The sequence below is a fragment of the Rhinolophus sinicus genome, linkage group LG05 (genome assembly GCF_036562045.2).
Source record: "Rhinolophus sinicus isolate RSC01 linkage group LG05, ASM3656204v1, whole genome shotgun sequence".
Lineage (NCBI taxonomy): Eukaryota > Metazoa > Chordata > Mammalia > Chiroptera > Rhinolophidae > Rhinolophus > Rhinolophus sinicus.
The window spans coordinates 179,692,864-179,720,212 of record NC_133755.1 but is presented as its reverse complement, the minus strand read 5'-3'; the positions used below and the strand labels follow the sequence as shown (position 1 = coordinate 179,720,212).

At 43.2% G+C, this 27,349-nt stretch overlaps 1 protein-coding gene and 1 long non-coding RNA gene across 3 annotated transcripts in view; both read right to left on the bottom strand.

Annotated features, from left to right (window-relative positions):
• The window catches only part of PACRG (parkin coregulated), a 451,953-nt gene that overhangs the window by 74,677 nt on the left and 349,927 nt on the right, over window positions 1–27,349 (bottom strand). The gene's annotated exons all lie outside the window — the stretch shown is intronic.
• LOC141571733 (uncharacterized) lies at window positions 1,575–23,018 on the bottom strand. Its single transcript, XR_012496813.1, has 3 exons — window positions 22,904–23,018; window positions 6,560–8,725; window positions 1,575–2,271 (listed from the first exon to the last, which is right to left on the bottom strand). It is a non-coding gene; the product is annotated as an uncharacterized LOC141571733 (long non-coding RNA).

Below are 27,349 nucleotides of genomic sequence, written 5' to 3'. Positions count from 1 at the left end.
AGAAAAATTTAGATTCAAGTCAATAGGCGTCAAAGAAGAGCTACTCAAAGTATAAGAATAGAGACTGTGAAAATCCTTGATGATGGGTGTTGAAAGTGTTTCTTCTTTACTCTGAGACCACCAGCAGTCAGCTGGCTACAATGCCCAGTGTGGTAACAGACAAAGAGGTGTCTTCAGGTCAGAGTGACCGCAGAAAGAATTATGTCTGATCCCCTCTTCCTTCACGACACCAGCACTTTACAAAGATTTCCTCTCACATGTTCTGCCCGGGCCTTAAATCCTCCCCCTGAAGTGTAATGCTCTTGTGAGAGTCAATCAAACCAGTGCTAGTATTTGTCTGTATGCAAGAGGTGAGCTTTGAGTTCTGGGAGTGAATGGGTTTCATTATTTATTCTTTTATATAAAACTCACCCACTGGAATATTTTCCTAAATCAATACATTTGTGTGTGTGTGTGTGTGTGTGTGTGTGTGTGGTATAATGGAATAAAGAAGAAGCAATGGAGAATCTTTGTTTCATTTAAAATACAATACATTGCTAAATAGTAGGAATACGAAAATTTTGGTCAGAAATTCAATTGTAGAGTATAATTAACTCTTATGTTAGTCTGTGCCATCATTAAACATTTTTTTTCTCAGTTAACCAAAAAGGAGTTATAATTGCAATCTTACATAAAAGCTTTCATAAGACTACCTTCCACAGCTGTTCCTTAAGGCATATCCTTTATTTCAGTGATCAATGAAAGGATTTTAGCAGCATATAAGTGCACATATCTTGTGGCAGAAATAAATAACAGTTGAAAATATAAGAAAAGGATTTTCTCATTGATGTCAAGCTGAACAATGGTAGCGGGCAATTACAGTCTTTTCCTTATGACGTGGCTTAGAATACCAAGTAAAACAGGCAGTAATACCCCATTAAATGGAATAGAACGAGTCTTTTTGTGGCACAATTTCTACAAAGAAAGTGTTTTCAAGAGAAAATAGGTAATAAAGTGATTAATTTGTGACCTTAAACTAATGCGATTTATGGCGTTTCAATTTCTTTTCATAGAAACTATCTTATGAGAACAGAAACATGGCTTTACAGACAGTAACTGGGGTGACAAAGAGACCACTTCAACTTACTTTGTCTTAAAAGAACATTATTAGATTTTGAATAATGTTACTGTTGGCCTTACATTCATTCTCAATAAAAGTCAAGCATTTTTGTTGAGCTCAAGCAGAAGAAAAAGAGGAACTGAAGCTAGATTTTCTACCTATTTAATAACATTTCGTCAAATTAGCTACATCGGTAGAAAATGTTTATATGGAAAATATTCACCAAGACAGAAATCCATTTATGTAAGATTGTATCCATCAAGAGCATGAAACTACTGTAAACCAGGGTGCATACAATCTCAACACAATTTTATGAAACAATCACGTGACCAAAAATTATAGTGTCAGACTAAAGAGATGGAAGCTAACCCCGCTAAAACACCAAAACAACTCACCAATCAACCAACCAAACACACACACACACACACAAACACACACACACACATACGAATATATGTTTAAGGCCGATGAAATTCATCATACTAATTAAAGGAAATATCTCCACATCACTGTATCTCAAAACCATTTTATCTGTAACTCACCAACCATTCAATACCCCCTTAATGGCAAATGCCTGGCCTGACTTTGCATTCTCTCCACCTCCTCTGGCAGTCTCTGTGGCAGACAGTTTTAATTGATTATGGCTCTTCATTAATCTGGGGGTGGGGAAAGACTCAGAATCTTGTGTAGCACAGCCATTCCACCAATCAATCTGACTCAGAAAATGAGATGAATTTCATTTGCATCTATGGCAGACTAAATCTTCTTCAACTAGTCAGTAGACAAATATTTATGAAGTGCTGAAAAAATACCTAGGCTTAAGGATACAGAGAGGAAATTCAACTCAGTTTCTTCTGTCACAAAGATTAATTTCCAAAAGGGGAAAGAAGCTGGAAAAGCATAAATACACATAAATAAATCACAATTGTAGATAACTGAGAGAGTCCCTGGAAGGAGCAGGTGAGCTCAAGATGGCGCTTGGAGGGATGGAAAAGGGACAGCAGTGTTGTTAGGAAACCCACTTGGAGGTGAACTGCATTTTGGTATCAAGAAAAATGCATGTGCTTTGGCAGATGGGAGGAGAACAGTTGTTCCACTTTTACATATTAAGCGCTGACATCTGTATGGTGTATGCCATCACAGTTCCAAAGTATCTTGCAGCCACTGTTGCCCTGACAGGAAGAATTACAAACAGATATTTGTAGATTAAAAAATGCTTGGAGATCAGTTCTACAAGTAACCTTTGGGAAAGCAGAAAGTTTGCAGGTTTTCCCAAAGCCTCTTCCTTAAAAGCAATATTTGACCATAATAAAACACCAAGCTAAACTATAAACTGGCTTGCCAAGAGCAGAATTTAAAAAAGAAACCGTATCCTTTAAGGATCCCCACGGAGGATAGCAAGGAAATTTTGAAAAGTCGAAAGCAATTCTCTATAATATAGATATTAAAACCTTATAAAACCTAATGAAAAATTCCAGAGAGAAATATAGAAGAGGCAGTGAACACGACTTTTGCTCATTTCTCTTCAGCTCTGGTCAGCTATTGAACTTTAGGCACGCCATTTCCTTGCTGGTGTGTGGATACTGACACAGAGGACAGATGGCATAGGATGGGCGCGAGGAAACCCCTTCTCAAAGGGGAAGGCTCTTGAGGAATTTGGAAGCAGATATTTCACGTTATATAAATAAACGAGAACCATACACTTGAGACATAAATTCTCGCATCACAAAAACCACCTCCACTTATTCAAGTGGCTTACCGTCATGGAGGGCAGCTATGTACAGTGGAGAAACTGGGAAATTATTTTAATTGAGTCTTTGTCTCCGGAAGGTTACGCTATGCTTAATTAATAGAAATGGAATATACTCTTACATGCTTCAGGATTATCAGTCGAATATAACATGCAAAAGGGAAAATATTATGGGTCTTGGGTGTATTAGATGGCAACAGGAAATGCGGTACTTCTAAAATGCTCAGACCATGCCGGAAACTTCTATCCTTATTTTTAATTATATGGGATTTATTAAATGAGTAATTTCAGAAGGTTGTAGTAACTATTAGAATAAATCAGTAAAACATTTCATGAAGTCTTCCGTTAAACATTTAACCAGTTCAAAGTAACTAATGGGTTTATTGTAAGCTCAGATTCAGCTGACATAACTGAACTTACCTCAGGTGATAAACGTCCAGCAGAATCCTGTTTTAAATTCTCTTACGCATCTATAGCAATAAAAGTGATCATCCCTTGCGGTAGCTTCCCCCCCCCCCCCCCGATTTATTTATTCCTGAATTCATAAAAATTCCCATCCCCCACTTGGGCAACCATCAGCTAGTTCTCTATAAGTCTCTTTCTGTTGTTTTCTTTATTCATTTGTTTTGTTCCTTTTTTTAGATTCCACATATAAGAGAAATCATATGGTATTTGTCTACCTCTGTCTGACTGACTTCACTTAGCATAAGAGCCTCTAGGTCCATCGATGTCATCACAAATGGCAAGATTTTATTCTTGTGTACGGCTCAGTACTATTCCATTGTATGTACATATACTACATCTTCTTTAGCCGTTTGTCTGTCAGTGGAAACCTAGGTTGCTTCCACATCTTGGCTATTATAAATAATGCTGCAAGGAACATAGGGGTGCGTATATCTTTTTGAATTGGTGTTTTTGTTTTCTCTGGATAAATACCAGAAGTAGAATTGCTGGATTGTATGACAGCTCTATTTTCAGTTTTTAGAGGAACTTCCATACTGTTTTCCATAGTGGCTGCACCAATCTGCAATCCCACCAACCGTGCACGAGGGTTCCCTTTTCTCCACATCCTCGCCAGCACTTGTTTGTTGATTTATTGATAATAGCCCTTCTGTCAGGGGTGAGGTAATATCTCCCTGATGATTAGTGACGTTGAGCATCTTTTTCATACTCGTATGTCTGTTGGCCATCTGTATGTCCTCTTTGGAGAAATGTCTATTTAGGTCCTCTGCCCATTTTTAAAAATGGGTTGTTTGGTTTTTGGTGTTAAGCCTATGAGTTCCTTATGTATTTTGGATTATTAACCCCCTATTTGATGCATCATTTACAAATATTGTCTCCCATTCTTTTTGTTTTGTTGATGGTTTCTTTCACAGTGTAAAAGCTTTTTAGTTTGATATAATCTCATTTGTTTATTTTTGGTTTTGTTGCTGTTGCCTGAGGAGATATATCCAAAAAGATATTGTTAAGAAAGATGTCAGAGAGTTTAGTGCCTATGTTTTCTTCTAGGAGTTTTATGGTCTCATGTCTTACATTTAAGTCTTTAATCCATCTTTATTTTTGTACATGGTGTAAGAAAGTGGTTCAATTTCATTTTTTGCATGTTTCTGTCCAGTTTTCTCAACACCACATTGAGGAGATTGTCTTTACCCCATTGCATATCCTTGTTTTCTTTGATCAATTGACTGTATAAGTGAGGGTTTATTTCTGGGCTCTCTATTATTATATATTCCATTGAGCTATATATCTATGTTTTTATGCCAGTACCATACTGTTTTGATTATTAGAGCTTTGTAGTATATTTTTTCTCTCAGGAAGCGTGATACCTCCCATTTTGTTCTTTCTCAAAATTTCTTTAGCTGTTCGTGGTATTTAGTGGTTCCATATAATTTTTAGGATTAGTTGTTCTAATTCTGAGAAGAATGCCATTGGTATTTTAATAGGGATTGCACTGAATGTGTATATTGCTTTAAGTAGTAAGGACATTTTGACAATATTAATTCTTTCAGTCCATGAGCAAGGTCTATCCTTCCATTTATTTGTATCTTGTTCCATTTCTTTCTTCGATGTCCTATAGTTGTCAGAGTCCAGGTCTTTCACTTTATAATCTCAGGCATTTTCTTCCAATTATGTACTTCCAGCTATGCCTTCCCACCTTCTCAGGGGCTTCAGCCAATAGATTACTTTCTTTCTCTTTTGTACCTTCAGTTTCATGGAGCTTATATCTTTCTTTACTGTAACATGGCATGTCTTTTTCATTTTAAAATAAACAGCAAATCTCTCTCTGTACCCAAAACTCTACCAAAATTTGCCTCCACTTTAACACCTTCACCACCAAGTTTCTTGAAAGAGTTGCCTACACTTGCTCCTTTCCTCTGCTCTCATTTGTTTCTTAATTTTCCCACCCATTGTAATCTGGCCTCTTTTCTCCAAGAGCGAGAACGGCTGTACCATCCAGTTTCATTCCTTATCGCACGTGGCCTCTAAGAGAAATTTTTGACCACGCCCCCTTTCTTTAAACACATTCTTGTTTTGGTTTCCACAGAGGGAACTTCCTGGTTTCTCTCCCACATCACTGGCTATGTCATCTTTGCCCCCTTCGGGAGCTGTCGTTCCCTTAGATGTAGCTGTTACCCAGGACCTCACCCAAGACTTTACTATTTTCGAGGGTCCATCTCCTCCATCAATGACCCTGGTTATCCTCTAAAACCCAGTGACTCTTAAATCTCTTATTTCCTACCAGGCATTTAAAAAATTGAGTCCCAGGACCGAATGTCGAATTATTTAGGGAACATTCCCATTGGACGTCCCCCAGGTGATGAAATCCTCACAAACAAAAGCACAACTTACTCTTTCTCTTCTTTCCACAAAGTTGCTTCTTATTCTGTGTTTCCCATTTCAGAACGTTGTTTTCATCTTTTAGCCACTCACCCCCCACCTATAATTATTATTAAGATGGTCCTTTACAGTTCTTAAACATTCTTCAAAGATTTTTCATTTCTCTCCTTCTCCTCTGCCACCAACACATTGAAGCCATTGCCATTTCTTACTTGGAAGTGCTGTCTCCAGCCTCCTCGGTGGTCTCTCTGACTAGCCTATCCCTCATCATCTCTACATGAACATTTTTCCATTTTTCATAAACTCATACTGTATTTTCTCACACAGTGAAATACAAGGTAGTTATTTCTTTGGGTTAGCACACAAAAGTCATTTAACCTACTCAGAGTAATTTAGAAAGTAATGTATCTCAAGTTCAATGTCGTTGTCATTTCTCTCTCTCTCTCTCTCTCTAAGTTAATGTCTATGTAAACTGTAAAATGACTTTTGCAGGCCTTTCACTCCTGGATTCCTTCACTATTTCCCTGTTTGTACTGGCAGGTATGCTCTTTCTTCATCAGTCCATCCATCCATCCATCCATCCATCCATCCATCCATCCATCCATCCTCTATCCATCTTTCCATCCATCTCCAGCTTTGTTCCTAAATTATTTACATCTCCTAAGAAGCATGTATAAGACACAACAATAGGTGAGAAAGACATCAATGACAGTAAACAGGCTATTCCTACCATGAGACAGGTAAGATGAAAATTTGAGAGGATACATGATGATATTGTTTGTGTAAAAAGGGTGATGAAGCCAATTGTTCCAAAGGATACTTTCATGGGGGACCAAACACCCTCTTGATTATATTATGTAATATAACTTTACCTCATATATTTTAGCAGGAAAATGCATCTGGAGTCCCAGCTTTGTTGCTGAGACCACCTTCTCCCAGGAGATGTCTTTCGCTGTCCTGGTTGGGCTATACACACAGGGACGCCCCAGCTACAACTCTGGAGGGATGTGGCCCAGTTGCTTGGGGCAGGGTTTCAGCTAGAAGAACAGGTCAGGAGAGGCTGAGGGCTGGTTGAGCAGTGGAAGCTCCTGGAGGCAGGCAAGGGGTGTGTGTGTGTGTGTGAGTGTGTGTGTGAGTGTGAGTGTGTGTGTGAGTGTGTGTGTGTGAGTGTGTGTGCGTGTGTGTGTGTGTGTGTGTGTGTGTGCACGTGCAGCGGGGAAGGGCCCAGGGCCTCCAGATGGGAGTAACCTCCTGAGTGAGAAACGCCATTAACTGTGCCCAGGTCCGATTGGACTGTTCCCCTGCTCTGCCACCTCCAGGGACTCGTCTGTCTCTTCCTCCCGGCAGCTATTCCTGACCAGGGCTCCTGGTCTGTCCCGTCCACAGGGAACAACTCCTTTTCCCTGCTGTACCTTCAGGAAGCACGTAGCATTCAAACCGCTAAGTGTGTACTTCCAGTAACAATGCCAGGAACACAGAGCCTCTTCCTCTGCTCGTCTCGCCGCTGCTCCTATCCCCTCGCCTTTCCCACCTTGTTTCCTCCCTCCCTGTTCTTGCCCCTTCTTCCTCCTTCCTCCTTTGCCCCTCATGTCCTTCCCTTCTTGCTGCCGAGGTAGATAAGGCACGGGGTTTCCTCTGCACCCCCAGGCAGGAGCTAAGAGCCACCACAGCAGAACCCTCAGATGCAGACGTGGCCGCTGTGTCAGAGCAGCTGAGGGGCCCCCGGAGCTGTGGACATCGCACCCGGGCAGGGAGCATTCCTCTGTTACAAAAATGTGACCCTAATCTCATTTCCTTATGTTTTCTCCTGGTCACAAATATTTTTAAAACGAGTATAACTGCATTGGCCTGTCGTTAGTCACTAGCCTCAGGTCACACCTGTCACGGTCTGTGTGGGAGAATGTGACTTCTGTAAGGGTGTTTGACTGTGAGAACAGAGCTGACCTACAGCCTGGGCAATAAGCGGTCCTCTTCAAGTCATCTACAGAAGGAGATGGTTGATTTGTTCTCGACCAGCCTCAGCGCTGTGCAGCACACACCGCAGAGGAAATGTCTGCAAATGCGCATTCCATAAAACCACGACTTGCCAGCTGCAGCGGAGCGAAGCAGGACTTAGTCTCATGCAGTGATGGGGAGCTCAGCAGTCTTGAGCCAGGCTGTGGTCTAGGGCGGCTCCTGCGTGCGCAGTCCCAGCTCAGAGACAGCAAGCGGGCTTCAGCTTGTGGCTCTCTGACAATTGTCCAATGATTCTGAACTATGCCAGCTTGTGGTACGGGGCTGTGATGGATGCACGGTTTCTGCTGAAGGTAAAGGGAGGGAGGTGGCAGTGTGCTCAAGTAGAGAACTGCGGGCATGTCCTCTCCTCTGCTCCAGGAGCCTCTCAGCACAAACTGCTGCACGGGCACAGGCTGTCTCATTTATGGAACCTCAGGGACCCATTCCGCCCAAGTCCTCTTGAGGGCTTGAGCAAGAGTGGCTATGCCGATTTTTTCTCTCCTCTGTGCCCGCTTCTCTCATCACCCCAATCCTTGGGTAGATCTAGGGAGCACAGAAGGGGACGTGGGTACTTTCAGGCAGGGAAGAGGGTATTGAGGATAAAAATAAAATCAAGTCAGAAGGAAGGCAACTGAGTCATGCAGCTGGATGCTGGTCCGGTGGAAAGATGAAGTAAGTCAAGGATTTCTAGCCTCTGCCAGACGCACTTTGTGAAGTCACTTTTTACCGAAGTGAACAGACTCAGTTGAGCTGGGCTTACGGTTGTCGTGACTTGGCAGAGCAGCTAATACATCTGTCCTGAATTGTGTCCCCCACGCAGGGGCACGAAGCAGGCTGGGGTGTCGTCATCACCGCAGCGTGACCCTCCTGTGCTGTGTATGGGTGCAGACTGTCCATGGCTCACAAAGGGAGTGGCCAGGAAAACCTGATCAGGACCAGGCAGGCTGTTAACGAAATGACAGGGACTTCTGTTCTTTTTGTTCTGTGAGCATATTCAGTGGCGTGGCAGTGAGTGGTCAATAGGACAGGAAAAAAGTTGGCAGCTGGAGGCAAGAGATAAGAAAAGCAGTAAGCAGCAAGATCGCAGCACGGCAGGTAGAAAACTCTGCCCAGTGGTCTGTTGCTGGTTTGCCCGTGATCTCGGCTTCCTGAAGTCCATGGGACACCCTTTGCCAGCCGCCCCAGTCTGCGGTGTCTGTTTTCTGGGCTGGGGGGAGAAACTTGCCTTTGCCTGGGTCTCTTGGCTGGGCCTGCGAATTGCAGCATATTTCCCCCCACTCCTCCCCCCCTTCTCCATCCTACCTGCCACACTCATTACTGATTTCCAGACCTCTCTCCTGGGGTGCTTTTCCCGACAAAGATGCTTCTCTATCCTCCTCCGCCTCCTCCTCTCTCCAAGAACTGCCGTTCAGAACCAAATTCAAGGCCTAGGTCCTGCAGGAAGCCTTTTCTGATCCCTTGAGGCTATGATGACATTTTAGTCCCCCCCATCCCCCCAACCTCCTGCAATTCCTACTGCACTTATGGTGACTTAGCGTCCAGTTATATACCATCCTGTGTTCTGTACATGTATCTTCAACCATGTTTTAGGGTTTTATGGTGACTGCCTCTTTGGTATTCTCAGCAGCAACAAGCAGATGTGTAGACAGTTGTAGCAAGCACCCAGGAATACTTGTGGCTGATAAACTGCTTAGCTGCTATTCCAAGGGCATATGTTCCTAATGGAAAGAACACAACTATCTGTGCTGCTATGGAGACGTTAAAAATTGGTGGTGAAATGCTTGGTCTCAAAGGAGAGCTGTGGAGTAAAGAAGATTCGTATTTGCGGAGTTCTTCATGCGTTCGCATGACACAAGGAGTACATATATGGGCATAAAGTCTTCTCTGCCAAGAGCTTTCCGAGAGGGGCACAGTCCACTCCTGAAGACGGCCACTCAGTGGGACATGGGGGTTTCTGAGGCCCCTGGACAGAAGGTCAACGATGGTGACATGAAATTCATCGTTTTTATTTTGTTTCAATGCCCAGAAGCAAACTGCTGAAGAGTTTCATTATGGGGTCAGAAGTGAATTAGGTTGTTAATTAGAGGAACTTAGTATGAATCTTTGGGCCTGAAATGGGAAATGTCACCTGGAGACCGTGTAGAGGCTGACTGACGTAGAAACTGGGAGCACTATAGAGTCGTTGGTCCTCCTAAGACAAAGTCAGCACTTCTCTCATCATCTTCTCTTCTTTCTTAAGAAAAATTCCTCTCTGGCCCAAATTTCTTCAGAGAAGCTTTCTCCTTCTTTTTAACAGCCTTTCCCAATAGCATTTGGCAGATACAGCTTACTATTTTTAAACAGTCATGAAATTGATGAAAGGGGAAAACGATGGTATTTGACTGTTAAAACGGTGGTGCTGCCGAGGCTCTGGAAATTCAAGCCTAAGCGGAAATCCTTTGGAACTCTGGCTGGGGCAAGGCCCACAGACGACTCCTCGCTAAGTCATGAAATGATGATTCTGGCAAGCAAACTGTCAGATGCAATCTGAGCACTTTGAGAAGCAGCAGAATTGGTGTTTGAACATGATTTTGCAAAGACATTTACACTGACATAAAATTTATCACTTTTTAGTGTGGTGAGATTTAATATTTTAATAAACGAAACTCCAAATGAAATCTCCTTTCTCCGAATTAGATATCCCCTCCCCCCGCCCCCGCTCTTTTTTTAATGTTCCAGGGAGAAAGTGAACTAGCCATTTGGAAAACTTCTTTTACACAGGGTTTTATAGGTTTGAACGTTTGAATAGACCTTAAGTTTCAACCCATCTAAGATGGAAAAATAACTAGACCCATTTCATGACCTGTAAGACGTATCTGACGTGTCCAAATGTAGGCCGCTTTCCTAGAGGATTGTCCCAGTCTGCGTTTATTCTAATTTATAAATATATCTTTCATTTTCAGGTGAAATTTTTACTTTCAGACACCTTATAAAAATAATTATGTCTTTTATAAAAATAATTATGCCATTTCTTTATTTCTCCAGCAAACCAAGACTGTTTTTTAAAAAAGGATTGTATGTTTTCCATAAAAAGGAAATCTTTGGTATAAAATTGGCTTACTAATCATATCGCACAGTCAGAGAAAGATGCACTACCTTAATCCTTTTGTGATAAACTGGCCGCCAACCTAATTTTGAATTAATTAATCTATTTAGCAAGTGTGGGGCTTCCACTGTATGGCTAGACTCGTCTAGGTGTGCTTTTAGCACTTTGTCTCTCTCTCTCTCTCTCTTCTTTAAAGACTGGTTTGTTTTAAAGAGGCCCTCCAACGCTCCTCTGCCATCACCAGGCCCATCTATTCAGTACTTTTCATACGCTGATTATAAGCACCCTCTAGACTCCAGAACCCTGCCTACGCTTCCTGATTCTGCAAATCTTTCTACTAGCTCTCACTTGAGGAATTCATTGTCTGAGAACCAGTCAAATCCCTGGGTGGGCATGGAATTTTGTCATAATTATTACTAGTAGATTGGAAAAAAAAAAAATCTCCTTTTCATCTAACCAACATTAGAAATAATAAACAATTATGTGTTTGTGTGTGTGTGTGTGTGTGTGTGTGTGTGTGTGTATATATATATATTTTTTTTTTTTTTTTTAACAATCCTTTTGGTTACATTTCCAAACTCTGAACTAATGCTCATTTTGATACGTTTTTTTTTCTCTTTCACAATTACAGCCTCTCTGTATGATCCTTAACCATATGTTAATTTTGAAAAGATGCTGAACATCACTAATCATCAGGGAAATAGAAATCAAAACCACACTGCGATATCACCTCACACCTGTTAGAATGGCTATTGTCAAAAGGCAACAAATACCAAGTGTTATTGAGGATGTGGAGAAAAGCGAACCCTCGTGCACTGTTGGTGGGATTTCAAATTGGTGCAACCACTATGGAAAACAGTATGGAGGTTCCTGAAAAAAACTAAAAGTAGAACTACCTTATAACCCAGCAATTCCACTTCTGGGTATATATATCTAAAGAAAACAAAAACAATTCTAAAGATATAGGCACTCCTACATTCATCGCAGCATTATTTACAATAGCCAAGATATCAGCAGGTGAATGGATAAAGATGAAGTGGTCTATGTACACAACAGAACGTCACTTGGCCATAACAAAGATGAAATATTCCCATTTGCGACAACATAGATGGACTAAGAGGGTATTACGCCAGGTGAAATAAGTCAGAGAAAGACAAATACAGCATGATTTCACTTACATGTGGACTTTTACAAACTCAAAACAAATGAAAACTTAAAAACAAAAACTGACTCATAGAAACAAAGAACAAACCTATGGTGGCCGGGGGGGGGGAAGGGGGGGATGAAAAAGGTGAAGGGAAACATGGTAAATAACAGGGTGATAACTTTGCATGGTGACATATGGGTACTAGACTTAGAGTAATGAGCACACAGGAAGGGCTACAAATGTCCAATTATTATGTTGTACACCTGAAACTAATATAAAACTGTATGCCAATATACTTTAATAAAAATTTTGAAAAGATAAAACTAAAAATCTTCATTAGTCTGCTGTTTTTCTAAGGTGAGATGACTGTTCCCACCTTGGACATATCTTCGTGGCTCAGCACATGTGCCTCATGCATTATTATTGTAATCTCTGGCTGGCAGTGTCAGCCTGGCAGGAGGAATGCACTAACATGCCAAGTGTGGGTCAGTCTTTCCTGCAGGCGGGCAGCTCATCTCTGTGGCACTAGCTGGCTGAGCCAGCTTGGCAAGTCTTCTTGCAAATGCATATGTGGGTCTGGGTATAAAAGTGAATGTTTTCGAGGAACTCAGTGTTAAAGCATCGCGGTTTTGGTCAGTAATAAAGCTATTTCTCCTACTGCCGACATAGCCTGGCGCACATCCTGTGACGACGGTGGGCTGGCAGCACTGCTGCCACGAGGGGCGGCGCAGCATTGGTGATGGTTTCCAGCCCTCTTGTCAGCCTCGTGTTATGTATGTTTGGTGCATCTTCAATGTCTAACTCATTAGAAAGGCAGGAAGTCATGTCTTTTGTATGCGGCAAGCAAATGAGCATGAAATCGTGTATGGTTTACCGTGATTCTTAGTCCAACTGGCTATTTAAATAGAAGTCAATGTAAAGGATTCAACACTTTTCCGTTAGTTTTCACTTCACATCATGCGCCACTGTTCAGGCTGCTTCAAGTATTGCCCAGGTGCTCACCCCCCAGCACTGCAGCATGGGCTCCCCATGGGAACTGCTCTCCTCACCTTGTTCCAGGTCACCCCCAGCCGTGGCAGCCCACACTCAGTGACTGGCTGCTGTACGGGTGTGAGACCCAGCCCCCTCACTCAACTGGAGACGACCTGGGAGCCCTGCTCCCTCTGGCCACTCCTGTTTCTCTCACTCTCTTACAGGTACTGCTTCTGTGTGAAAATCTCCATCTCAGAGCCTATTTCCGGGGAACCTGAGACAGTCACCAATCTCTATTTGGTTTCCCACGCACTGTTTAGAAAAACAATGCAATTAGGAAGGCACTCCCGCCCCCTTACAGCTCAAGCCTCTCTGCCTGTTTTCACGTCCTCTCCCTTTCATGTCATCTCCGTTTTCAGCCTCTTGAAAGCCCACCAGAAGCCAAAGCCAGCAAAACACACTCCTCTGCCCAAGCCTCTCCGACAGCCTTCTCTTTCCTTCCTCTCTTCACAAACGGAGTCCTCCTGCAGCCCTTTATTCAGACTTCCTCCCTTATAGGATGAACTTTCCCCTCGTGCTTTGGGGTTGGGGTCATCTGCCTCCCTCACCGGACTATGCGCTTGAGGGTTGGGACCTTCCTTCCTCCTTCCTCTGACTCCCCATGTCCATGTGTCACGCCTGGAGCACAGCAGGCTCTCAGCAAACGCTTTCTCAATGGGACACATACTTTTTATTCTTAATATTTTAATTTATTCTTAATAGTCTTCTATTTTACTTCTTTTTCTTACGCATGATATACAGATACCAAACCTACTACTTTTTTTTAGTAAAAGTTAATTGGTAATCATTTAGGGCAAGATGTCTAAACATTGTCAAATAATCCCAATAATATTATAGTCTCATTTATTTTTTCTTTTTGAGCTCAATAATCATTAACTTTTCTATGACATACTGATATGACTTCAATGATACACGAGTTTTCAAAAGTAACAATTTAAGTGTTAAAGTCAATTATTTTCGTTCCTTGGGATACATACAGTCTAGTCCTAGTAATTTTATAAATGTTAACGTTTATAAATGTTTCCTTGTTTCTCTGATGTCAGTATCTGTTTCTGCAGAGCCTACATTATTTCTTAGTGCTCGAAATTTCTTTAATTTTTCTGTCTAGGAAGCACTGGACAAAATGTCTCCGCTCTCTTAGGGTTCTGTCAGCTCTACGCCTTCGTCCTTATTTGTGAGCGTGCACAGAATGGCGCTGATGAAAGTGGGTTTCTGTGCAATGCGTTTGTTCACGCATTCTTCTCCTTGACACACTCTCCCATCTCCCACGTCCCTGAGGTCAGTAACAGGGTTGATGGTGATGGGTCTTGTGGTACTTTTCTTTCCAGAAGGCTGTTCTGAGAAATCCAACATGTTTCTTCTGCAAACACATTTATGGACTGATATAGTCTTTGTAGTGGGTTAGTTTCCCTGCATTTTTCAGATAATTCTGTATTCTATCATAAAAGGTTTTGGTTTTTTTTTTTAAATTTCAGCTTATTGTCAGAATTTGATGAGTTCAATTAATTATTTAGGGAAAGCGTTCTACTTAGCTTCTGGATTTGCTGTCCTCTGCACTGAATTCGGACATCTCTGGGTCCGCAGGATGCAGCCGTCTGCATTCACACACCCTCAGGCAGACCCCAGAGTTGCAGGGAGAAAACTTCCTTCCATCCTAAACGACTGGCTGTGTAAGTCCCCAGGGCCTGGGATCCTCAGCTCAGCCCACCAATGCCCTGAGCCTGTTAATAGGCAGACTCTGCCCTGTCATAGGTGTACCGGTGACATTCAACTTTGGGTCTTCCTCAAACCCGCCCAGACAAAGTGCTTCTGCCTGCACGGCACACGTTCACGAGGGTCCTCGGCAGCTTGGGCTTCTTTGCAATCTTATTTCTTGACCTTTCCTTGTTTATTCACAACCTCTATTATTCTAAAGTAGTCCCCTTGACTGCAGATACCTTCCTTTCCTGGTCGTCAGACCTAAGCAGAGTCCTCTGGATTCAACGTAAGACAGGCTGTGCTGTCATGAAACATGACCCCTGTGCCTGAGCTTTTCAGCTGTAAATGGCGATATGAGTAAAAGGACGGTGTCTGCTTCACAGAGTGGCTGTGAGGACTCGGTGTCTTGCACAGGGACGGAGCCTGCACAGAGCCTGGCTCACGGCAGGGCTCGGTCACTGCCAGTCACCTCCTAGCCCGAGCCTGCGCAGGACAGACGGGATGTCACTCTTTCAATGCCCAGGTTTAGGCTCTGGAGAGGGAGCCATCTGCAGAGGATCCCTGTCTTCAGGTTCTATTCTATTTGGGAACTTAGACCAAATACACAAAGGCACAGAGAAGTGGAAGAGGGTGACAACGAATAAGATTTGGGGAAAAAGAATATTCATTTGATGATGTCACGTTTACTTACAAGACAATGAAATGCTTTCTAGACAGCTGGGGCTGACCAGCTCCATTATTTTCTTATGGATTTTGTCTCCAAAATGCCTGCTTGACTTTTTCAATAGCAACGTGCTGACAGCAAGGCTTATTTTAATCTTGGACTGTATTATTTCCTCTAACTTTGCCTTGTCTCTAATGTGCAGTTGTTAGAATAATGAGGTGGTTCAGAGTCCCCACCCTGGTGTCAGCCGAGCGCTGCCCCTCACTTGCGTGACCTGCCCCAAGTCAAACACCATCTCTAAGCCTAAATGTGCCTTTCTCAAAAAATGGGGATAGTGATGAACCTTACTTCTTAGGGATGTCGTGAGGATTCCATAAAATAATCCACGGAAGCCCTGAGGATGGCATCTGGCCCTTGGTAAACATTCAGTACCTTTCAATCATTATTAGCAAAGATAGTAATGACATTGCAGAGACTTTTTAAACATTTACATGCGCTCACCCACATTTAACTTCTCAAGAAATATAAAGAAAAGATACACAAATGCCTCTCTCTGAATCAGTGTATGTCTGGAAGTTTCAAACAATGGCATAGTTTTAGGTGCTGGATTGTACCTTTCTTATTTAATTCAGTTTACGATACATTATGGAGAAATCTACAGGTGCTCTGTGAGTTTCCATAACCACATCGTTTCCTGCATTATTTCCTCTGCCTTGAAGCGGGGCTCCCAAGCTTGCATCCCACTCCTGTCCCAAGTCTACTGTGGGGGCAGCAGGAGGGCATAAGGTGAATCTCAGCCCAGGTGCCAACTAACAGCGTGCCCGTCTGCTCGTCCCAGCATGCTCTGGCTCCACAGCCCCTGGCTAAACGACACAATGTATGGGAAACTCACAGAAAGTGCCCTGGGAAAGTGGGAGGTGTTATCACAAAGATGGGGTGGTCCCTCTCCTGCGCTCCCCACCACAGTCCTCTGTACTGTACCGGCTCCATCTGTAGCAGAAGACGCACAATTCACCCTGTGCCCATTCTGACTTCCTGCTGTGTACATCACTCTTCTAGATTTCACTGCATATCACAGTGAAGAGGTAGGGTCTTTGCCCAGAATGGAACTCACATTGTAATGGGAAAGAGAGCTAATACGCTACTAGTAGGTGATTATTTGGTTTTAAACAGCCGTGTGTTCCATGGAAGAAAATAAAGCGTGGTGAAAAGACAGTCACTGGGGAGAGGGGCGTGCAGCTCTTCTATAGGGTCAGCTGTAGGATTACAGGGTCAGCGCAGGCCTTTTGCGAGGGCATCTGGACAGACCTGAATGATGGTCTGCTCATTGGGGAGGGTTGGAGGGGAAAGGTTCCAGGCAAAGAACGGAAACCTTAAAGGCCTCCAGTAGGAAATTACCTGGTGCTTCTGAGGAACATGGAAAAGGCTGGTATGGGCCAGTTGTAAGGGAGTGAGGCAGAGAGCAGCAGGAGGGAGGCTGCACAGGCAGGAGGGAGGCTGCACAGGCAGGAGGGAGGCTGCAGAGGCAGGAGGGAGGCTGCACAGGCAGGAGGGAGGCTGCACAGGCAGGAGGGAGGCTGCACAGGCAGGAGGGAGGCTGCACAGGCAGGAGGGAGGCTGCACAGGCAGGAGGGAGGCTGCACAGGCAGGAGGGAGGCTGCACAGGCAGGAGGGAGGCTGCACAGGCAGGAGGGAGGCTGCACAGGCAGGAGGGAGGCTGCACAGGCAGGAGGGAGGTTGCAGAGGCAGGAGGGAGGCTGCACGGGCAGGAGGGAGGCTGCACGGGCAGGAGGGAGGCTGCACGGGCAGGAGGGAGGCTGCACGGGCAGGAGGGAGGCTGCACGGGCAGGAGGGAGGCTGCACGGGCAGGAGGGAGGCTGCACGGGCAGGAGGGAGGCTGCACGGGCAGGAGGGAGGCTGCATGAGCAGGAGGGAGGTTGCACAGGCAGGAGGGAGGCTGCACGGGCAGGAGGGAGGCTGCACGGGCAGGAGGGAGGCTGCACGGGCAGGAGGGAGGCTGCACGGGCAGGAGGGAGGCTGCACGGGCAGGAGGGAGGCTGCACGGGCAGGAGGGAGGCTGCACAGACAGGAGGGAGGCTGCACAGGCAGGAGGGAGGCTGCACAGGCAGGAGAGGGCAAGGTTGCACAGGCAGGAGGGAGGCTGCACAGGCAGGAGGGAGGCTGCAGAGGCACGAGGGAGGCTGCACAGGCAGGAGGGAGGCTGCACAGGCAGCAGGAAGGCTGCACAGGCAGGAGGGAGGGTGCACAGGCAGGAGGGAGGCTGCACAGGCAGGAGGGAGGGTGCACAGGCAGCAGGAAGGCTGCACAGGCAGGAGAGAGGCTGCAGAGGTGGGAGGGAGGCTGCACAGGCAGGAGGGAGGCTGCACAGGCAGGAGGGAGGCTGCACAGGCAGGAGGGAGGCTGCACAGGCAGGAGGGAGGCTGCACAGGTAGGAGGGAGGCTGCACAGGTAGGAGGGAGGCTGCACCGGCCAAAGATCTGGATGCACCTGCTGGGAATGCGGGTTTGATCCTAAGTGTGACAAGAAGCCACTGGGAAGTTATTTCCACATTAAGAAGATAATGCTGAATGCATATCGCATGGAGAAGAGACCTTGAGACAGTGAGAGTGGAAGCGAGGTGAGAAGTACAAGGCTATTGTGGACGTCCAATTAAGGACAGTGGAGGCTTGGAAAGTCAGCCCCTGAATTTAGTGATAAGTGATTGGGCCCAGGAGCTATTCTGAGGCCAGAGCCACAACCCACTGATGGAAGGGTGTGTCACATAAGGGTAAGGTCAAGGATGACATTTAGGATTTTGGCCTGAGTCACTGGCATCATTGACTGAGAGGCAAATGATGAGCAAAGAAGAGTGGACTTTGGGGAGCAACAGAGTGGTGTGTCACCTACTCAAATGCCCAAATGGGCATGTGGAGTCGGCAACTGGATATGCAAGTCAGGAGCATATGGGCCTTGGACTCAGCATCTGTATATAAAATGGCTTTAACCGTGGCCTAGGACAGCGTTTCTCAGCAGAACAGGCACTATTTTTTTAAAATCAGATAATAGCTGTCATATGCATTGTGGGATGTTTACAGCAGCATCTGTGCCCACCCTCGACACAACAGATGCCTACAGAATTTCCCTCAGTTGTGACACATGTGTCCCCAGACATTTCCAAGTGACCCTTGCTGGCATAGGTGTTAGGAGACTGCAGCTGAAATAGGGATGGCCTGAGCCCTGAGCCCTGCTGCCTGCAGAGCTGTGAGAGCCTCAGGGGGCATGGGGGCGGGGTGGCCGATGAGCTGGGAGGAGCTCGGGAGCCGGAGGTGTGGAATCCAAGAAGGCTGTGGTCAAGGTCAAGGCGGGTGGACTGGTTAGAGCCGCTGAGAGCTTGAGAAAGATGGGGACAAGGAACTGACTGCTGGATTTGGCAAAAGGAAGGTTCTCAGGGACTTGACAAGACGTATCCTAATGGGTGAGAGCATGAAAGACCCACTGAGTGGGCCGTGGAAGGAAGGGGCAGGATGGAGGAGTGGGTGCAGAAGGCATGGGTGACCTGGATGAGAACTGTTGAGAAAAACAGAAATGGTGTGACAAACCCAAAAGAGCGAGGAGATTGGAAGGCATCTTTTTAAAGTGACATGGGTAAAAAGTGGGATAATTGTAGAAAGCAAGTTCTGCGGTAGGTGAGAGAGGATGGGATTCAGTAGAGCTTGGGGGCTGGCTGTGGGCCATCGCACAGTGGATGCTGCGTCCTTTGTAGGAGGAGGGAAAGCAGGACCTGTGACTACAGATGCAGTAGGGAAGTTGATGTTTTTGGTAGAAGATGTGGTACTTCTTATTTCCTAGGAAAACAGGACGCTAATTTATTAGCCAAGAATGAGGAATGAAACAGTTCCCTAAGAGGGGGCAAATACAAACTTCCTAGGGATAGGTGGAAAAAGTGTTGCCTTTCGGAGCTGTATGCTCTCCCTGCACCCAGGGACCCCATCTGGGCCCTGATTTCCAGGGCGCCTGCCACGTCCACCCACTGCCAGTCCCCACTCTTTGACAGCTGGGTTTCTGTTGTGGTGGTCGGGGGCGGGGGCTCCCTGAGTCTGAGCTTCCACCTGGAGCTGGCTTACCTTTTTGGGCTTTGTATCTAAACCACAGGGTGACACTCTGACCCCTCTCTGCTCACTCTCCACCTCCGAGCCCTGTGGCAGCACCATCACACCTATGTCCCGACCCCAGTCCTTTCAGGACTCAAAGAAGGTTTTGAATGAAAATCGGGAAGACTCATTGGCAAAGGCATGTTGCTAGAATGCTCGTGGGTATTTCAAAGGTCCTCATGGGGAACAAAATCCTGCGGAAACAGTAAGTATGCATGACTGTCAGTTTTAATATGGATTACGGAAGGTTCTAATCATAGGAGGAAAGTTGAAAGCCAGTTGATTGAAGAGCGTAAAGTTGCTAGTTAATGACGGCCAAAGCTTAAACATAGGTGGTTTTGTTCCTGGAAGATGGTGCCCTGAGTAAAAATGATTAACATAAGTTGGACTGCAAATGGGGGGAAAACATAGCAACGTCACCTGTCATGAGTTTCACATTATTATAAAGTTGTATTGCTGCATAGTGTGAGCGTGTGTGTGTGTGTGTGTGTGTGTGTGTGGACATGTGTGTGTGTGTGTGTGTGGACATGTGCTGGGGCGAATGGAGGTGGCGGATGGTGTTTGTGGAAGGAAATTTGAAATAGACTTAACTTTGATTTTCTTAAAGCATCAAGGTCCAACTTGCGCTTTACATTTCTTTGTTAATTTCTCATCTAGCCCAGCTCTGTTAATTATAGAGTTTCCAGGCATTTATAAGTATTTCTCTAAAACTCCTGCCATGAGTTTTTGTTCCTCTTTGGTTTCTTCCCCTTTTCTCTTGATGGCAGTCTCGTGAACCCCATGGTCCCGTGATTCTCTTCTGCCCCATCCTCCATCAGGGTTTGGTCTGAGTTCTTCTCCTTCAGTTTCCTTGAAATTGTGAAAGTCCCTCAGTTTCCAGCTGTCTTTCCCCTGTGTTCTCTCCTTTGGGGAAGATACCCCTTTGCGGCTCTCACTGTGTGTCTTTACACGGCCTTCAGCGTTCCTGTGCCTTCAGCGCAAACGGTAAGGAAAGTGGCTCCATGTGCTTCTTATAAGAGCCAGCTGTCTCCTACCCAGGTAAATATTGGGGTCTCCAGGGTTCCACAAATGACCATTTTTCTTTGTTTTTCCTGGGTGATTTTATGAACCCACACAGCCATGAAGGTGGCAACCTTGCAAGCCAGGATGTCTCATAAATATCTCTAAGGCATTTATTCTACTTGCTTACTGGCCATTTCCTCCTTGATGTCCCATCAGCATCATAACTCAGCGTATGAAAACCTTAGATCATCATATTTCCCCTAAACACTCTTTTCCTGAATTCACACAGGTTAATGTCATCAATATTTGCGTAGTCAAGAAAAATGCAATCTATTCAAACTGACTCCAGAAGAGACAGAAAACAGACTAATAACAATGAATGATGCTATTAAAACTACTAATAAATTACCTTTAAAAATATACCATACCCAGTTGGCTTTAGGAGTGACTCAAGTCAACTGTCTACAGAACTGTTATTTCCATATTTACACCTATTCAAACTCCACTAAAAGAAAGAAACCTCCACAATCCTTTTTCAAAAAGGATTGACACCAAAAACCACTGACACCAAAACCTGACAGAAATGGTTCTAAATTAGAGAATTCTTCTGCATAGCACAAAATCTTAAAGTAATTATTAAAGAGATTTAGCATCACATTAAGAGAAAAATACACCCCAGCCAAGTTGCATTTATATCCTGAATATGTAGGTGAGCTGACAGAAAATATATAAATGGGTCAAATTAATATATAATTGCAAAGGTTAAGGAGGCAAATTATATAACTCATGTAGTTGATACCAAAAGAGGCATTTTGACAAACATCAACATTCCTTTCTAATGTTAAAAACTGTTGGTAAGGTAAGAGCTTTTTTAAGCCACCATTCGGCTTAATAATAAAACACTAAAAATCTTCCTATTAAAATCTGGAACAACACAAGGATGTTGACCATTGTTACAACTATTCAAAATTGCGGTTCAAATCGCAAGCAATAATGTTAAACAAGAGAAATAAATGAAATGTATAAATACTGGAAGAAAGAGTTATGCTACTTTGTGTAGATTTTATGACTAACAACCAGAAAATACAAGGTGAATCACCCAAAAAACTATAAATAAGAGAATCCGGTTAAGATTATAAATATACATACCAGAGCTGTATTTTATCCATAGATCTATAAATAATAAGCAATGGGAAAACACAGTGAAAGAAACTGAAGGAAGCAACTGATTTATTATAGCAAAATAAAATGAAACAAAAAAGATAAAATACCTATGGATGATCTTAAAAGGAGATGTATAAAATTATGTAAAGAAAACCGTAAAACTCTATTGAAAAGGACTTAAAAGAAGGTTTGAAGACATAATACTATAGGTATAACCCTTCTACTTGAAGTGTTTTACAAATTCAATGGGATTTTTTCTGGGCATCCAGAAAATCTAGTTTTCTTATGAGAAGAAAAAAAAAGAAGAAGAAGAAGAAAAAGAAACATGTGAGAATAGTAGCCTGGCAAATTCTGGAAAGAAGGTTAGTGAGGAGGGAATAGCCCCACAAGATATTAAAACTCTGCCATCCAATATATCACTAGCCACATGTGGCTTTTTTGAAATATAAATTAATGAAATATAAATAAAATAAAGATTTATTCCAAGGATGCAGTGTGACTAGTGGGCAGAGAAACAGACCGTTTCCATCATTGCAGAAGGTTCTATCAGACAGTGCTCTAGTAACACGTGTTATTAAACTTTAATAATGAGCCTCTTCAGTTTGGTTCTGAAGAGGAAATAGTTAAGAACAGAACAGAGACCAGAATTAGACCCAAATAGTGTGGGAATTTATAGATCGTGATAAAAAGCTGTGTTTCAAAGATGGAGAAAAGAGAGGCTATGTTTTATATGATGCTGGAACCACTGACTAATCAATTGAAAAAATATGCAGCTGTACCTTTATCTCTTTATTTAAACCAATATAAATTCCAGATATGATAAAGATTTAAAAGGTAGAAACAGAACTAAGCAAACCCCCTTACTGTTCTAGAAGAAAAGGATGAGTGAATTTATTTATAAACTTGAAGTGGGGATATTTGCAATGCATATAACTGACAAAGGGCTAATTTCCCTTATTTTCAAAATGCTTGTACCAATCAATATGAAAAAGCAACTGAAACAATAGAAAAAATGATATTAATAGGGACTTAATAAGAAAAGAAATACACATGGTGGTAATCGTATGGAATGACATTCAGCTTCATTCACCAGGAGCCCCCCACCCCCCGATATTTTAGTGTGTATTTTCTACAAACAAGGACATTCTCCTCTAAACCACAAGACTAGCCCTGAAATCAGGAAACTAACAACGGTGCATACTCCCTGTCATCACTCTGTGTTCCAGCCCCCACTGCAGGGCCATGGGTGCTGCTCCCAGCAGGTCCCGACCTCCTCACCTGTGAGTACCCTGCTCTGGACCTTGGCTCCCTGCTGGCAGGTGCACACAGACTGTTGTGCCTGCCTAGTGGCTCGGACAGAACTGCTGGAAGAGCAGGAACCCCCGCATCCCACACCTCCTGTTTGCTTATCTCCTTGTTCTCAGCCACCCTGAGAGGACAGCCAGCTGCTTAGACATAGTAACTATGTCTGGCGGAAGGAACTAGGAAGCCGCCTTTTACTGTGCCCGTACTGAGCAAAATGCTTTCATGAGTCATTTTATTACGTGCAACGGATTTGAACACTGAGAATCATGGCAGATTCGTTCTTGTTCCAAGGCTTAGATTTTTAAGTTCCATTATATAGACATATGCTGAGATTTAAGTTAGGAAAATACTTAACCAAATATGGCCACGGTCTAAATTCTCATGAAAAAAGCCACCTCTGTATGTATGCTTTACATTCTGTGTTACTGGTGGACAGTGTGGGTGTCGGGGCGAGTGTCCCCGGAATGTGCCACCCTGGTGTGCAGATTAGTTTGAACTGAAATTAATTAAAGTCCAACAAACTCAGGAAGAGTTTTTACTTCCCCTTTTTTTCAGGAAATTCAGATAGAAAAACCTGCTTCAGGAAGGGAAACTTGGCATAATCACCTTGAGAATTCTCACCCTAGAATTAATTAGTCAGGAAGACTCCAAGCATGTTCACTGGATCACCCCCGCACCCCCCCCCCCTGGCATTATTTCTGGGTTGCCCAGCAAGAATTTGCCTATTACATCTGTTCCTCTCTTCCTCAAGTACCAGTAAATCGCCCGTTCTCACTTCTGAAATCTAATACCCCATCCTAAACCTTTCTGTCTTTGTCCAAAATGTCATATACACCCAATGCTGCCTCACTTGTCTTTGGAATTTTCATGTATATGTGAATTCCCCATGCACACATATTAAAGTTTGATTTTTCTCCTGCTAATTTGTCTCTATTAATTTGATTATTACTCCAGCTAGAAGAACTTCGAAGGTGGTAGGAAAAGCATTAATTTTTTTTAGCCTCCATGATTGGGAAAATACTTTGTTCATTTTGGTAAGTTTTAAAATAATTATTTAGGTTGACCTCAGAGGTCTGCTCCTTTAATCTATAAAACAGTGGTTCTACCATGTGGAAAATATTACTAAAATCAAGCATTAGTGTTTTTATTAAACCAATGATGGAATAGTACCCGGAACTACCGTATGAAACGTTCCTGAGAGATGTGAAGTAGTTGCATAATTCGTACATAAGCATCAAAGAATCACCACATTGCCTGGAGAAGAATTTCTAACACTGTCAGTAAAAAGTCAGCTTTAAGTGTTGCTGTCGTAATCACAGTGTTATGAGCCAAAGGGAATTTTTTTTTTTTTAAAGAGAAGAGAGTTTCTGTGATTAGAACCTGTCACATAAGCCTAAGAGAAAATAATTGAGTATCATCAAGTAAAGCTCCAGTGAAGTGATGAAGACTTTTATTAAGTCACTATTACTTGAAGGAAGACATTTTTACATTGTAGGGAACTGTAGGTCTGCTCATGGTCTGATTAATAGGGCATAGAACATCAGGAGAGCAGAGATCCCCCAACAGGCACAGTTTGACATTCACAGGGATTTCTAGGTGGCTTGGCTCGAGGACTGCATACACTCACTGTGGACAGGAATGTTGATTTTAATAGACTGTCTTAGACCTGCTTTACTTCTGAGTCACAATGGCTGTTTCAAGAAAAATAAAGAACGTGAAGGTATGTTTGTGTGTTTTAGATGTACGGAATGGCCTCAAACAGCTTTCAGTTGTTAATTTACCATACAATACCTCTTTTGTGTCACATCAAATTATGGTTTCAATGTGTTGGGACCTTGTTCAAGTATTAAGGAGGTTGATGTATGTTGATTTCACACTTTACGAAAAAAAATCAATATGAAGGAATTAAAAAATGCGGTAAAGTCACATTATTCCTTTAGAATAAACATTATGTGGTAGTTGTCTCATTTTGTGCTATCCTCATCTGTGAAATTGGGTAATCCTTGTACCATAACCTGTCAATATTAACAACTATTTGTTGTTTGCACCGTTCAATCTCTACTTTATACCCAACCAGCCACTGTCGTTATGATTTTTTTTTATTATGGATTTAGGAAATGATGAATGAAACGTAAAATGCTAGATCAACTTACAATTACTTTCAACCTTACCCACCCAAATCCGTCTTCTGGTTACTTCTCAAAGTCCCACCTTCACAGTGAGGTGGGTTGTCACATGCATACTGTTTAGATCAACTCCCGCTCCCCCTTAATAAAGGCTCCTGAGAAACTTGGATGATAAAGGCGCTCATTTCAGGGCCACTCATCACATGTGCTGATAAATGCTAACAATAGTTCCCTGTGTACTTCCTTTGCTAAATCCACCCAAGTCCTTGTCAGCAGGGAAAGGTGTCAGAAAAACATACCTAATATTGCTCGCAACCTTATTTAGTAAATGAATGTGAGCGCTAGCTATAGATTACAGTGACTTGTGCTTCTGTTTATAGCTCCTCACAGATGCAGCTGCTCCACCCATGCCTATTCAATCTTCTTTTAAAGAAAGTCTAATATGAAAGGGGAAAATTGCAACAAATTAGCAAAAAAATACCCTTTCACATTAGCTAATGCACTTTTCTGATTAATAATCTAACGCTAGATATTAGACAAATATTTTGGCAGAAAGGTGCTGGGGATGAAAAAAAAGAGACCGCACACTAAACCTGCCGAGCTCAGGGGAGGCCAGCATGGCAGGCCCTACAAACTCAGAGACTGAAAGTAACCACACAGGATGGTCTGAACATGAAAAGTCCTAACTAAAAGCCGGTCATGGCTGGTAGTCACATCCTTGGTCTGTAGCTTCCTTGACAAAGGTCACTGTTTATCTTAAGTGAGCCTGTCTGTTGTCCTTTTTGCATCTACGATAGCATACCCTTGGAATGTCAGTCTTCTCTTTTTCCTGAGTCCTCAGGGCGCAGCCCACCGCACCAGAGCAGGAAGCTACAGAATCCCTCATTGTTATTGTTCCCTGACCTACCATCTCTCTGGGCTGTAAAATGTTAATTATTAACTACCCTCTACCCACCGATGTAAAAGAAGTACCTGTCTCTCCAATTTACTTTCTTTCCAATCCCAGAGATTTCCCCGCTTTGCTTTCTCCTACCCCTTTAATCTACCACCAGTGGATTTCACGGCACCCTCCTCCTTGGATTCTAATGTATAAAATAAGTTGCAAAACCGCTGTTTTTCTGAGCATTTTCTCAATCTGTTGAGATTTTGCTTCCCAGCAATAGTTGTCAGTTTGGCTCCCATAAACTCTTAGAAGCTTTTTCTTAGGCTGGATGGTGTTTTGTCAACAGTACTTTTTTTTCTTTTTCTCTTACTTGCTCTGTAACACCAATTCTACGAGACGTCAATTCACACATGTGAGATGGATATTTATAGCAGTGAAATACATATCTAGAATTCTTCCTTCCTCCAAATTAGTTTACATTTATTCCACACAAAGAAGATACATATTTTTTGGATTATAAGTAATAATTTAGCATTCTGTTTGGGAGCTGTTGCATTAAAATCCTAGGAAGCTATACCAAAAAGATGGAACCCAAAGGTACGATCAGTCAAAGCAGCTTAAACATGTACAACATGACAAAAATAGCTAAGTAAAAATGCATATTTATTTGTCATTTCATTTCTATACTTTTCTTGACACAACTGATCAAAGTAGAGAGGATTCTGATTTTCACATAGCAATCTAACAATTTTTTTAAAGCAACGTTTAGCTTCAATTGTGAGCTGTGCTATCGTCATCATCATCCTGTCCGGACAGAATGGATTCTATAAGTCTTAGGAAAAGAAAATAATAGAAGGAAAAAGCTCAGGTATAGCCTATGCGTAGAAGTGACTTCAATTCTTTACAGAGTATTTGCTTTATTAATAAAGTGAAAATAAACTTTGGGCTCAATTAGGCGAAATAAGCTAGCTTACTAACAGGGTAACACCGGTTTAACTACAGTGGGATTCAAGCTTGACTATTAAGTTACGCTCGTGCAGACAGTGGCAATATGCTAGACAACTGTGAAGAGAAAAGGCAGCACCATGACAGTCGGTGGCCCCAAACAGGCCACTTCCATATGCTTTCCAACGCCTGACAGCTTTGCAACCCAAGTCCCAAGTCCTTCTCGGTGACATCCAGATGGTGCTCACAGATTGACAGCTTGCCTTTCCTAAGAGTCGAGTGTCATGTGGTATTCTGTTGCACTGAATATCGGTGCACAATGATTCATAACTTTATTGCAAAAATAAGATTATGAATTAAGGTTCTTCCACTTTCTTGAAAGAAGCAGTTATGGATCCTGACAGTCTTATACTTTAATTTTATAGAGAGAAATTAGTTGCATGCATTTTAATCTACTATTAAGAT